The sequence below is a fragment of the Hemitrygon akajei genome, chromosome 2 (assembly GCF_048418815.1).
Source record: "Hemitrygon akajei chromosome 2, sHemAka1.3, whole genome shotgun sequence".
NCBI lineage: Eukaryota > Metazoa > Chordata > Chondrichthyes > Myliobatiformes > Dasyatidae > Hemitrygon > Hemitrygon akajei.
In genome coordinates this window covers 136,581,289-136,596,824 of record NC_133125.1, presented here as the reverse complement: position 1 = coordinate 136,596,824, position 15,536 = coordinate 136,581,289, and the positions used below count along the sequence as shown (strand labels likewise).

At 40.1% G+C, this 15,536-nt stretch overlaps 1 protein-coding gene across 10 annotated transcripts in view; it reads right to left on the bottom strand.

Moving 5' to 3' along the window:
* LOC140715809 (protocadherin-9) overlaps window positions 1–15,536 on the bottom strand; it is a 795,188-nt gene that overhangs the window by 264,443 nt on the left and 515,209 nt on the right. The gene's annotated exons all lie outside the window — the stretch shown is intronic.

The following is a 15,536-nucleotide window of genomic DNA, read 5'->3' as shown; positions in this document are numbered from 1 at the left end:
TATTACAGCTGTATTTTAAACACATCAGTGATTTGATTGCCTGCGGAAAACAGCTTTTATTTTCCACACCTGTCATCCTTGTGGCTTCTGAATGGCACTGCCAATTTACCTTTGCTGAACATCAGATACAGACAGTTTTATGAATTGTGGCAACCAGAGTATGCATTGAATTTGCCAAGCAAATTAAGATCATAAATGATTGAGAAAGAAAATATGCATTTCCCTGTTCAGGTTCTGTTCAAATTCACTCCCCGGCTGTAAATGGATAATGCGATAACCTAATATAATATTCAGATCATTATATTCAATAACATTTTGTTTCCTGTCCAAACAATTTTAACTGAACCACTCACAGCTAAAATGCCAACAACTAACACTTATGTAACATCTTCAATTTGGTAGAACCTCACAAGGTGCCTGTTAATAAAAACATTCCCACTGTATAAACTCTAATCTTCCTTACTTGAACATGTGCCAGGTGACACTGTACATGTGTCAGAGATAATAATTGAGATGGATAGCTTATTTCATGAGATTCATTGATTGGGCATTAATTCGTGCTTAGTTTTCTCCTCTTGTGACACGTCAGGAGAAGAGCACATTGTTCTTTGACATGTAATGAAACAGATTAGACATTATGCCACATGGCACCTTGATGAAATGTGGAGACAACAAAGTGATTGGGACGGATTAAAATTGTTGCGTTGGATCATTGCCATCTGCAGAGGTAATTTATATATTATTCTATGAAGTGATCCAAAAAATCTACAAGTAACAATTTTGCAAAATAGAACCTTAACTTTTAGCTAAGCATGCTGCAGTCCTCCAGATTTTGGACCCAGTACTGGACTCAATAATTTCAGATAACCGGCTTTTCCTGTTTTTAACAGGACTACGACTTATCTACCTAACTTAGTTTTCCTTCCTCCACAGATGCTGGCTAATCTGCCACATCCTTCCAACAACTATTTTGTTTCATATTTTCAGCCACTGCTGCACCCTATATCTCACACTTCCTGCATGTTCTTGTATTGTTCTCTTCCTACTTCCCCCTCTCTCATACTTCAAGAACTCAAAGACGCCAAAATCATTTTGTCACCCAGACAAGCTTGCACTCCGCTCTGTCGGAAGCATTCCCTATTTTCCTCTCTGCTCCTCCCCTTTCTGCAACTCAGGACACACTTGTATAATTATCTCCTTTGCTTTTGATGAAGCGTCATTGACCTTAGCCGCTCATTAATTTTCTCTCCTCACAGGTGCTGCCCAATCAACTGGATATTCTTAGTATTTTTGTTTCTGTTTCAGAGTTCCAAAATCTGCAACTCTTTTAGGAGCTAATTCTATCATATTAAATTTCTCTTGTAAATTATTGTAGATGTACATTGGAGAACATTCTGATCAGTCCATCACCAGCTGGCATGGAGAGTGCTTCAAGAAGGAAATGCCCATCACTAGAAACCCTTACCATCTGGGACATGCCCTCTTTTTGTTACTAACATCAGAGAGAAAAAGCCTGAGGACCCACACTCATCAACTCATAAATAACTTCTTCCCCTCCAACATCAGCTTTCTGAATACTTCATGAACCTGTGAACACAACTTCATTATTCCCTTTTTGCACTATTTACTTATTTTATAATTTATAATTATGATGGGCATTCACTGCCCAGTGGCTGGGGGGTGGGGGGTGGGGAGGTAGTGGGGGAACATTTGGGCAAAGCTCAGATTTCTACATAGCAGTTGACACTTCTAAAGATAAAAGAGTTGCTTTTGAGGAAGTTAAACTTCTAACCAATATTCCTTGTTCAGCTCCTTGTTGGAAATGGGAGCCAGTCTTCAGTCCTTAATGTAAAGGCCAAGCAATAATCAGTCTGAAGTTAGAATTAAAGCTTTGCAAATAAACAGCATTGTCTACAGTGGACTGCTGGCCCACAGCATGAGGCTGATTGCTCAAGAGGTGCCGTGTAAGACGATGGGATTGTGCTAATTGGCCAGTATCATACCAGACAACATAGGACAGGTTACTTAGTTCAAGGAAGCTTGCAGACCAGATTCATACTATCTCTTAGCGCATCAAACAGCTGATCTATTATCAGCTGGAAAATTTGAGTATGCAGAGAATCAGCATTCACAGCTTTAATTTGGGTATTTGGGAAATCTATTAATAGAAGGTCTTAGACCATCATTGTGGAAAGGTATCTGAAAAAAAAAATCCCATGTGTGTGAAGTCACCAAGTGGCAAAAAACAGTATAAATGTAAGAGAGCAGTCAGGCTTGTTAGAAATGGTCAAGGAATGGTAAAAAAGAATGACAGAAAGACAGGGTGAACTAGAATCCATCCCTCTGCTTTTGATATCTGCGATGGACTTGTTCATTGGTGTGTCTTTTTAGATTATAGGACTTGAACCTGTGTTTTGGAAATCCTCAATGTCTTAGAAATAGTAATTTGGAACCTTTTATGAGATGAAAACTTCTCTGGGTTTCAAATATGTTTTAAGAACTTCATCTGCACATTTAAATGTATGTCACGAAAAATAAATGAACTGTGTTTAAACCACTTTGTTAGCTGAAAGTATCTCTTCCTTGGCACAGAGGGAGGAATCCATTGCTCAAATAGTGAGTATTGGCAGCTAAAATTGCCATGGAGGTCAAACTGGGAAATGAACTAGTCTTTGAAGAGTAGGTAGCTGTGAGAGTGCCCGTAGCTATCTATATTGGAAGGGGCTTAGATCTCCATTTGAGCTTAGAACTTAGCAGTCAGCAAACCCAACACCATCCCATAGTAATTTTATGTCTTTACACTGGACTGCTGCTACAAAGCAATAAATTTCACATCATGCAATATAAGATCTTGATAATAAAGCTGATTCTGACTAATTGATAACAACAAATTACCATTTTTATGACACTTTCAACAGTGAGGTTTCTAAAGCATTTACTTTGCAGTAGTACTAACAATGATTTTAACATCAAGAGCTGAAAAACTAATTAGGACAGATGACTAAGTCTTGGCTAGAGGTCACAAGCAGAGTGAAGAAGTTGGGAGGTTTAAGGAAGGAATTTCAAAACTTAAGATCTGGGCATTGCAAGACAAGGAGGCAGCGTTGTCATCCAATGTTGTACAAGAGGTCAGAAACAGACAGATGCCAAGAGGTTGAAAGCACATTGGGATGACACTGCTAAGATAAAGACGCTCTTATTTTCTGAAGTGTGTACACTTCAGAATCGGGGACTCTTGGCAGTAACAGGAGGCTAGCTAAACCAGAAAATAAAAAGAAACCATAGATGCTGGATATCTGAAATAAAAGCAGGACATGTTGGAAACATTCAACAAGTCAAGCAGCCATTGTGGAGAAAGAAACAGTGAATGTTTCAATCTGGGACTCTTTGTCAATCTGACAATGTGGCTGACCTGGAATCTTAACTCTTTTTCTCTCCACAGATGCTAGCCTTCTGAGTGATTCTGACATGTTGTCTCCCTGAACCAGTAATTTTATTTCACAGCTTAACTATTTCTAAGATTTTATTACATATGTCATTTTTTTTCCTTCTCATACTATTTCCAGGATTACTAGATTAATCTAATACAGTATTAGACATCAATCACAGGTTTCTGACTTTTGGAAGCTTCAGATTTTATTTGAACAAATTTCAGCCGAGCTGCTGTAGTCAGGATGCATCAGTGTTATGTCCACGTTGCAACTGCTCAGCCCAGTCATTCACATGAGATAGTGTGAAGTCACTCCACGGCTGGCTGATAGAAGAAGGCTTTGCACGTGTGTGCACAGATTATGTGACATCTGCAAAGTATCAGAGTGGTTCAATGCACAGGACACATTATTATAATTGCTTTTCGTTCCACAACAGAACCTCCATTTACATGCTTTTTATTTTATAAAATTGTCATGCGGCGATCCACAGGAGTGTTAACAAATGAAAATTTACTTTGACCTGTATGAAAGGATGTCAAGATGAATGCTACGAAGCCTAGCCAAAGAGCAGAAGGAAATAGGAGCAGGAATAGGCCAGCAGCTTCTGAAACCTGGCCGAAATTTAAAATATTCATAGCTGATCTTCCCCAGGTGTCATCATCCCTTAGAGTCATAGAGCACTTCAGCATGAATACAGGCCCTTCAGTCATCTCCTCCATGCTGACCAAACTGCCTGACTGAGCTCGACGCATCTGTCTGCACTTGGTCCATATCCCTCTAAACCCTTCATATCCATGTACCTTTCCAAGTATCTTTTAAACATCTTACTCTACCCACCTTTACCACTTCTTCTGCGTCAGAGCTAAAATTCTCTGATTGCTTAAAAATATATCTACTTTCTCCTTAAGTACCTCATTGACTGAGACTCCTCAAGCCCTGGGATAGTGATTTATCAGTTTCTGTGAGCAGAAGTTCCAATGTACCTGTGTTAGATCTTGTAACTAAATCTTCCTTGCTCAAGAATATCCCGCTAGTTGAAAAATTATATCTACCCTATCATAATTCCCATAATAAGATTACAGCTTGTTCCCTCTATACGCCAAAGAATATACACTCAGCAGCCACTTTATCAGGTATCTCCTGCACCTAATAAAGTGGCCACTGAGTGTATGTTCATGGTCTTCTGCTGCTGTGGCCCATCTACTTCAAGACTTGACATGTTGTGAGTTCAGATATGCTCTTCTGCACACCACTGCTGGCAATGTGTGTTTATTTGAGTTACTGTTGCTTTCCTGTCAACTTGAACCAATCTTCCCATTCTCCTCGGAACTCTCTCGTTAAGGAAGCATTTTTGCCAACAGAAATACTATTCAGTGTATGTTTTTATTCTGGTTTCTCACCCCATTTTCTATAAACTCTCCTCGAGACTGTTGGGCACGAAAATCTCAGGAGATCAGTGGTTTCTGAGATACACAAACCACCCTGTCTGATATCAACTATCATTCCATGGTCGAAGTCCCCATTCTGTCGTTTGTTCTGAATAACAACTGAAACGCTTGACCATGTCTGCATGTTTTTATGTCTAGAGCTGCTGCCACTTGATTGACTGATTAGATATTTGCATTAATGAGCAGGTGCTCAGGTGTACCTGATGAAGTGGCTACCAAGTGTAGGTCTGTTTTCCTTAGCTACACATGAAAGAGGTGAACAATGACTCTATGAGTATTCAAATCTAAATTCAATGACCAAATGCCAAGGCTATCACCATGGATCAATAGTGCAAGATGGCTTATCTCTGAAAAGTTGACAGCAGTATGTTTTTATAGACGTGAAAGAATTGAAAAATGTCTTTCATTCAGCCAGCAATAGACTCCTATGACTATTACAAAACTCAAGCAAATGGTTATGAAAGCAGCCCACAGAGAATATCTATGTGTAACTACTCACTAATATGTCCAGACTGGAATTATTAAACAAGCCTCCTTTCCTAAAGAGTGTTGAGAATATGGATGTCACTTGCACCAGGAGTGGTTGATTTGAATAAAAGAGAGTTATTGAAGAGGAATTTGGATTTTCTGCAACAGGAGAGGAAAAACAGAAAATAAAATCCGTTTTGGCAGATTAAATAATTAATGACAGGAAGAGGCTCAGGTGTAATTTATTGCTGGCAGAAAAATTAACTTCAATGTTGGAAACACTCAGTAATATATTCTGCCTTGACATAGGAAAACATTCTGGGGCTATTATATTAAAATGCATAACCTGAAACACACATATATGGTTAACATTTGGAAACAAGAATGATAACTTTTGTTTGAACAGAACTCTTTCGGAAACATAAGATGGTGACGTACTTGGTTGAACAAAAGTGTAATTATTTAGTCTTCATCTCTTTTTTATGATTGAAAGACACAGATGGATATTAAGAACATCAAGTACTGCATGTCTGGTCTTGGGGCATACCGTGTTGCTATCTGTTACACCTCGGCCAGTGTGCTGCGTGGTCCAAGAAAAGATGCAAATGCTTGTCTTAGACAATTTTCCTGTGTTCACAAGACCCTGCTGGACATTGGTAATGTAGAATTCTGCAAATCCAGTTCACTAGTTTATGGTGAGACCGGTGGCAGGGGAGCAATGTGGCCTCAGTCGTTGCGCAGACCAGGCCCTCATGCTGTGGGGTCATCTGCCATGGCCTCGCACAGGAGAGGATGGCAGAGGTGGTCTGGGAATGAATGGTGGCACAGCAGATGCACAGGAGAGGGGGGAAAGCCTCTCCCATCTGTACCTTGTCAAAGACAGGCTGGATTGTGTTCTTCTGTGGTTCAACAAGCATGTCATGAGGACTGCTACACACTTGTCCTGACAGAAACCTGGCTCCAGGGCAACTTCACATGCACCGTCAACCTACAGGCCTCAACACTCCAGAACTTGGGCTATATATATTTTTTGTGTGATTGTATGTTTTTTTACTGCTATTGCAATTATATGTGCTGTTTGTGTCTTGTTCTGTGTGTCTGTTGATACTTTGTTTTGTACCTTGGCCCCGAAGGAAAGCTGTTTCTTTTGGCTGTATTCATGTGCGCGGTCGAATGACAATTAAACTTGACTTGAACTTGGAAAAAAAAATCAAATGACTGATCATATCAAGAAGTGATAATCAGGGAAATCAATCAAGCTTTACTGCATTAGATAGTACCAAGCTCTGTCCAATCCCATCTCTGTGCGCACAAACTGTACATTGGTTCCCAACTAATAACAGCATCCATATTGATATTTTCAGACTTGTTTTCAATTGCACCAAGATCTTTGTACTCCCTATCCCTATTATCTACAGCGAGCAAAGACTCTTCAGGTATAGACCATTCTTGGTTATAAACAGGTTTCGTGTTTACAGGTATCCATAATTCATTTTTGTTCATAATTTTGCTAAGACGCAAAATCACTCAGTATTGTAACTGTACCATTGGGAAGGAAGTACAGGTGCCTGAAGTCTTACTCCACTAGATTTAAGAGCAGCTATTACCCTTCAACCATTCGGTTCTTCATCTGATCTGCACAGTTCTAATCACTACATTAGTACGACAGTAATATGATCAGCTTGCACTACAATGGACTTTAGTTTTGTTCTAATTGTGTTTCTTCTTGTATAATTTTAGATCATGTTTGTTGTTAATTTAAGTTTACTTGTTAACGTTGTATTTCTGATACCACGTGCCTCTGATGCTACAGCAAGTATGACTTGCATCTGTGCATATGACAATAAATCCAATTTTGACAGACATACCTCCATAGATGTGTAATGAATGGTTTTGGTAAGAATCAGTTAATAAAGGATTTATTTATTGTCTTCCCCTGCCCGATACAGTGGTATGGTATTAGGATGTCCCATGCTCAATGATTAGTTTTGATAGGTTGAAGCACCAAAGCTTGTTACATTGATTAAAGGAGTATCATTGCATTAAGCATGAAACAGAAGCTTCTGCTTGTTCATTTTCAAGGCAAATCTCTTAAGTGACTTCTCACAATGTAGCCTGCATTCTTAAGAGAAAAGAGTGTCTGACTGCGGTAGGGAGATGACAAGTTTATTTTCCTCAAGACTGATGTTTATTTGAATTTAATACTATTTCTGAGAGCTCATTCATATATACTGACATCATTAACTTGGGGAGGGTACAATCACAGGCATAAAGGGATAAGGTCCTGATGTTGCTCCACGGGATGTTGCTGCTGAGTTCTTCATTGTACCTCCACACTCATGTATTTGTGCATATGACAGATATTCAATAATGACTTTGTAGTAATGTGGGTAAATGTGATTGGTGTAGATGGGCAAAATTGTTGGGATGGACTTGTTGGGACAAAGGATCTCTATCTGTGTTCTATGACACCATCACTGCACTCTCCCTGATCTAAGAGGAGGCTTAAGAGAGCGTAGGTGCAGGGATCTGGAGAGAAATGCAAAGCGTTGGATCTCAGCAGTTCAAACAACATCTGTGGGGACAAAGGGACCGATCCGGGTCTCAACCCAAAAGGTCATCTATTCCTTTGCCTCCACATATGCTGTCTGACCTTTTGAGTTCCCCTAACATTTTTTCTTCTTGTTCCAGTTCTAGCATTCTGATAATTCCCAAATGGTCATCTTTGGTGACCATGCCTCCTGGTGCCCAGTTCTGAAGTACCAGAATTCCACTTAGAATCCTTTCTACTGTTGTTTTCTTCCAATCTTGAAAGCAATCCTTGGAATCTATCACAAAGGTCAAGCTTCATTTCCATATCTAGCTCAGCATACATGCATTGCAGTGTTCAATCATTTCATGACGGCTATCAAGATTTGCTTTGCAAAGGTAAAATCAATAAAATTAATTGTTAGGAATAGGAAGGGATATTCAATGGTAAATGAGACATAGAAGATGGTGGAATTTGATGGGAGGTCTTTGCATAGAGAAAAGCACAATTATCCTCTTATCCAGTTCTAATACAGGATCTCTGACCTGAAATTCTAATTCTGCTTCCCTCTCTACAGATGCTGCCTGACTTGCTTAACATTTTAGTATTTTCTGTTTCAGAGTCATAGATTCAGAAGTGGGGCCCTTCACTCACCAAGTGTGTGCTGACTAATCAAGCATTCAAGCACATTTTATTCTCCCCACATTTTCAACCAGTCCCCTTTAGATTCTTTCCTCAGTGGCTACTTAACCCTCAGACCTTTGACAGCTGGGAAGAAACCAGACTTCCAGTAGCTGTCACAGGGAGAATATGCAAACTCTGCACAGATAGCACCAGAGGTTAGAATTAAACCCAGGTCTCTGCAACTCATATTCTCAGTATTATCTATTTATTAATTTATTGTATTTCCACACTTTGTCTTTTTTTGCACATTAGTTGTTTGTCAGTCTTTGTTTGAGTGTAGTTTTTCATTGATTCTTTTGTATATTTTTGTTCTACTATGTATTCCTGCAAGAAAATAAATCAGAGTATTCCATAGTGACATATACATACTTTGGTAATAAATTTACTTTGAACTTTGAAGTTATGTGATGGCATCTCTACCATACGTGCTCCCATGTACCAACACCCACGTGATATTCACCATTTGCAGATCTTTGATTTTCATTCAAACACATAAAGTTGAACATTGCAGTGGACCTTTACTGTCTGTCACCTTTGATTCTTTCACTCAAGAAAAGAGTTTTCCACTGGAAACGTAACATCCTACACCCAGTAATTATTACAATATAGCTCATAGCAAGATTGGGGCATGCACACATTAAATGAACCTTGGGTAACCACTGATTACAAGTTGCACACTGTTTGTTCACCCATCACATCTGAAACACCCATCAAGATCTAAATCTGATCTTGACTTGATGTCATTTAGCATGGAGTTTATCTGTCAGCAGCATCTCTCAGCTTTGACAGGAAAAATGCAGTGTAACTGAGGAACATAAGCTCAGCGTGACATGATCGTATGCTGGCTGAATAAACTTTACAACTGCTAAAGAAGCTCTGAAGTCATGTCATGTTGTAATATAGGGAACAATTATCCCAAATTGGTGACTACAAAGATACCACAAATAGACAATGATAGTATTTTTTCCAGTTTTTTATGTCTCTTTAAATGTCACAACAAACAATTTATGTAACAGAAGGTGTGGGATGTAATTAGATTGGTGCGATAGATTCGAAGAACTATACAGACCCTTCGGCCCAACTCATCCATGCTACACAAGGTGCTCTTCCAAGCTAATCACAATTGCCTGCCTTCAGCCCATATCCCTCTAAACCAGGGGGTTCCCAACCTGGGATCCCCTCAGTTAATGGTTTTGGTCCACGGCATAAAACAGGTTGTGAACCTTTGCTCTAAACCTTTCCTATCCATCTACCTGAAATGATAGTAGTGTATCTCGTCAGAGCCGTTTCAAATTTGCATTAGGTTTTCATTTTGTGTCACATTGACTGCAGTTGGAGGCAATATCTGCAATTGTTTCTCTTTTTCTTGTTCTGCAACTAAATTGGCATTGTCAGCTTCCATTTGGGCAAGCTCGCTCCCCAGATAATGTTGGATCTCAGGTCATCAAGTATCACTGAGATTCTGTGATGAGTCCAGTGTCATTTTTGGTGTGTACTTATGTGCTTAGTATGCCATTGATCTACATTCCTTCTGGCACTTTGATTAGTTGCTTTTCTCCTTCTGTAACACCGCTGCCAGGAGACACTTTGCCAACTGAATTGAATTTATATGCTGCTCTGTTTACAGTATGTCTTCAAAATTTGCAAAGGAATATTCATGTGTAGAATACAGACTTTAAATATCTGTTCACTTGGCTCTGTCATAGCCTGGCATGGAGGCTTCAACGTGCAGGATCGCGAGAGGCTGCAGAGGGTCATAGACGCAACCAGCTCCACCAACTACCCAACCCTCCTCACCATTGAGGACATCTTCAAAAGGTGGTGCCTTAATAAGGTGGCATCCATTACTAGGAACTCTCATCATCCAAGACATATCCTCTTCTTGTTACCACCATTGAGATGGAGGTACAGTAATCTGAAGATTCATGCTTAGTAATTCAGGAACAGCCTCTTGCCTTCAGATTTCTGAATGATCCACAAAAACTACCTCAGTACTCCTTCTTCATTGCACTGTTTGTTTTTGTAATTTATAGTAACTTTTATGTCTTTGCACTGTCTTTGCCTGCAAAACAAATTTTGTGTCAGTGATAATAAATCTGATTCTAATACGTATAAAGTTCCTTAGTAACACAAGTGCTTGACCTATTATTGGTATAGTTGGCCATTTTCAATTGATGGCATTTATGGGATATAAAGAAGCAAGAATCCACTTCAATCTGCATTGTTATACCTGATTACTAAATAATTAAATATGCTGGCACATAATGTAACAGCTTTAATATCTTATTACAAGGCCTAGGTTCATACTCTAGAAGAATGCTCTCTTCTCTCTGCTGCCATTTTTAAGAAGGCACAGGAGCCTCAAGACCATACCACAGGTTCAGGAACAGTTATTACCTCTCAATCAACAGGCTCTTGAACTATAGGGGATAACTTCACTCGCCCCATCACTGAACTGTTCTCACACTCTACAGACTCATTTTCAAGGTCTCTTTATCTTATGTTCTTGATATTTATTGCTTATTATTGTTATTATTATTTTTATTATTACTTTTCTATTTGTATTAGCACAGTTTGTTACCTTTTGCCTATTAGTTGTTTTTCCACCCTATCAAGTGTGGTCTATCATTAATTCTATTGTGTTTCTTGTATCTACCATGAATGCTCACAAGGAAATGGTTGTGTATGGTGATACATGTACTTTGATATCGAAATTACTTTGAACTTTAAATGAGAGGTGAACCTACAAAATTCTAACAGCGCCTGATGGGAAGATGAAGGGATGTTATCCTTTCATCTGTGGGGGTGTTGAGAACCGGGGGTTAAAAGACACTCTTACCTCCAACATTAGTGATCACACCCGTCAACAAAGGCTGGATATTTCCAATAATCTTTATCAACCTGGTATCTTATCACACAAGACAAACTTCATTGGTTTTCTCCTGCAACAACCAACCAGCCATCTTCTCACCAGTTCCTCATCATCTTCTTAATATCTTTCTGCATCATTCTTCAATAAGAACCTCCCTGATCTCTTCCCAAACTGACACCTGTAGTATTGCATCAAACTGAAGCAATCCATTTCAGAATCATTCCTATATTCATAATAATCATTTCATAAACCCTAGACTATTACTGATTTCAATTAAATGTTCTTACTTATGTGAGGTGATCCAATACTTGGAATTAGGGTTGAATGGTAGCATAACAATATTACAGCACAAATTGTAAGATTGGGTTCAATTTCCACTGTTGTCTGTAAGGAGTTTGTCCGTCCACCCTGTGACCACGTGGGTTTCCTCCGGGTGCTCGGTTTTCCTCCCACATTCCAATGACATATGGTTAGGAATAGTGAGTTGTGGGCATGCTTTGTCAGTGCCAAAAGTGCAGTGACACTTGCAGGCTGCCCAGCATAATCCTTGCTGATTTGATTTGATGTATATGACTCATTTCACTCTATGTTTCAACGCACGTGTGACAAATAAAGCTAATCTTTCATCTAATCTGTAAGGGTGGCATAATAGCATAATGGATAGCACCACGCTCTACAGTACCAGCGATAAGGGTTCAATTCCCACATCTGCCTGTAAGGAGCTTGTATGTTCTCCGGTGGCTACATGGGTTTCCTCGGGGTGCTCCAGTTTCCTCCTATATTCCAAAGGACATAACGGCTGATTATAAATTTGTAAACTGTCCCTTGATTAGACTGGGATTAAAATGGGAGATTGCTGGGTGGCATGGTTTGTTGGGCCACACTGTATATCAATAAATAAATAACTGTCATGCAAGGCAGTCAACTATAAATCCTGAAATCCTGCAGAAACTGAAAGTGGCTGGAATCTTCAACTAACACCAGAAATAATCATAGGACGAAAGCAGCCATGTAGAAACTAATAATCCCACCAGGGAGAAGGGAACAGTTTGACTCAAAAGTAGGAGAAACCTTGAACAGTGCATACACAACGGCACAGGCCTCTTGGAGAAATGTTCAGTTTTAGGGAGAGGTTGTCCATGCTGGATCATTATTCCTTGGAACATAGGAGAATGAGAGGTGACCTCATAGAAATGTATAAAATCATGAGGGGTGTGGATAGGGTAGAGAGTTAGAATCTCTTCCCCAGGATTGAGAAGTATAAAACAAGAGGGCATAGACACAAGAGGAGAGAGAGTTTATACAAAGAGGATAGTGAATACCTGGAACAGGCTGTCAGAGGAGATGGTCAAGCTGGGTACAACTGCAACACTTAAGAGGCATTTGGATAGACACATGGAGGCCAAGGGCTTGGAGGGTTATTGGCCGAATGCAGGCAACTGGCACTAGCAGGGGTATGCTGTAGTCAGCACGGCCCAGACAGGCAGAAAAGTCTGTATTACTCTGCAATTCTAAGCTTTATCCGCAGTAAGATCACCGGAAGGTCATGTTTCTGTAAATTGGAGTTCATGGGTCAACACTGAGGCTGCAAACACTGACACCTTCTGCCACCTCAGCGTGGTCTCCATGATTATCCCCACCCAACAGCTCTTTCCATTCTACATTCAACACAAAATATATTCAAATACGGCAGTAACTCAGCAACCACAGCCAGTTATTTATTGCATGCTTTAGTTTAGGTTACTCAGCATTCCTTTCAATGAATTGACATGTGGGTGTAATCTCGAGTGGCTCAACCTTAGCATTGCCATCCTTCACTTTAATGAGATTCCTGAATTCTCACAGCTCTGCTTTTTATGTGGAATTTAATCACTCATTTGCAGGATATTGGTCAATAGACAATTTCTATAAAAGCTTCATTATTTATTTAATGAGCCGTCTAAACACCTTTAATTTTCCATAGGGAAGTAATCAATAAATTTGGCAGCATTGTTTCAACAATTTAAGCAAGCAATCCATTTAATGCACCAACGTGTGGAAATAGTCACAAAAGCTCTAATCAGCCACTGTGTGGCTACTTCTTGAGTATTCATGCAGACGATCCTTCCTCTAAAATCCAGCATTTTCCTTTAAACTTTGACCAGTTGCTGACTTTAACTGACTCGTCTAAATGACTTTAAACACAACAGTGCTCCATCATTTTCAAAACGTGCCAAAGGAGCATGACTTCCATTGCACTTCCTCCTCACACAAGTTCTCCCTCCGCTGATCTCCTCCTGAGCCGTGAATATTTAAATACCAGACACTTGGAGCATTGCTCCAATCAAATTCTGCATGTTGAGACACTTCTCACTCAGTGCAATCAATCTATTTATCCAGAGAACGAAAAACACAGAGCCATCAAACTGAAAGGAAATAAGCTTAAAGAGTTCCGAATTTTAGTTCCATCTTCCTCATTTCTTTTTTATTTGGTAATCTTTTTTCAGGATGCAGTTGTTTCAAAATTTATTTCTTGTTCCTCTTTCCCTTTGCGAAGGTTATCTTAGAATGAAACATGGAGCTAGGTGTCTGAAAGGCACATTATGCAAACTTTATCAAAATGCAAACATTTGAAATGGTACGACATAAATGAAGCAGATGTGCCTGGAGTTACAGTCCAAATCAGGACAGGATAGTAGATTCCCTTCTTTGAAGGGCACCAATGTATCAAATGGGTTTTTAATGGTTATCATTATTACTGGCTTTTTTTTTTAAGATGCACAGCTAACGGGGGAGGGGGGGGGTGGTGGGATTTGAATTCTGAACTGCTATTCCAAGTTCCTGCTAATCTGGTGTTTAAACCACTGTATGATCACCTCACCCTAAATTGGGTGACAATGAGAATGGCAAAATAACAACATTTGAGAAAGGAAACACAAGAGACTGCAGATGCTGGGAATCACAAAGTACTGAAGGAACTTAGTAGGGTTATGCTGCTGAAAAGGGTCTGAATGGAAGATAGCTTTCACTGGGTTAAGGCAATTTTCCAATAAGCATGAGCTTACCAAGAGCCTATCATTAAATTGGCATTTTCATGACAGTAATCCATAAGGGGTATGAGATCATCGTCTGGCCATTACTATTAGAACGAGATCCTGGGATTGGAAATTGCCTCGCTGCAGCATCCAACCTCTGGAGACACAGACTGCAGATTCTGGAACCTGGAGCAACACTCAAAAAGCTGGAGGAACTCAGCAGGTCAGGCAGCAGCCATTGATGGGAAATGCACAGGTGATATTTCAGATGAGTCAAGGATGTGCCTTAAACTTGCTTGAAAAAAAAAATTCCACTCACTGCTGGGAAATTGTAGCAGTGTTTGGCATAATACTGAGGACCTCCAGTTAATATTGAGCATTTGGAGCACACAGAGGTCATGCAGGAGCAGCAAAGGGTGTGCAATACATCAAAAATCACCCAACCTTGCACCTCACCTGTGGGACATATCTGGTAGTCTAGGCAGACACAAGATTCTGGAAATCAGAAGCTACGCACAGAGACGCTAGATGAACTCTGCAGGTCAGGCAGCATCTATGGAGGGAAATGAATCATCGGTTTCCAGGAAGGCCTCATGTCTTTTGCAATGAGTCCGGTTGAGCAGATGGTTGAACATCAGAGATCATGGAGTGGGAACAGTGAGAAAGGCTCTCACAGAAGTCCCATCCATTTCCATTCATAAATGCTGCTTGACTTGCTGAATCTCTACAGCACTTTGAGAGCATGCTGACAGGCTGCATCACTGTCTGGTATGGTGGGGGGGGGGGGTGGGGGGGGGCTACTGCACAGGGCTGAAAGAAGCTGCAGAGGGTTATAAATCTAGTCAGTTCCATCTTGGGCACTAGCCTACAAAGTACCCAGGACAGCTTTCAGGGAGCGGTGTCTCAGAAAGACAGCATCCATTATTAAGGATCTCCAGCACCCAGGGCATGCCTTTTCTTACTGTCACCATCAGGAAGGAGGTACAGAAGCAACTTTTCCCCTCTGCCATCCAATTCCTAAATGGACATTGAAACCTTGAACACTACCTCACTTTTTAAAAATACAGTATTTCTGTTTTTTGCACATTT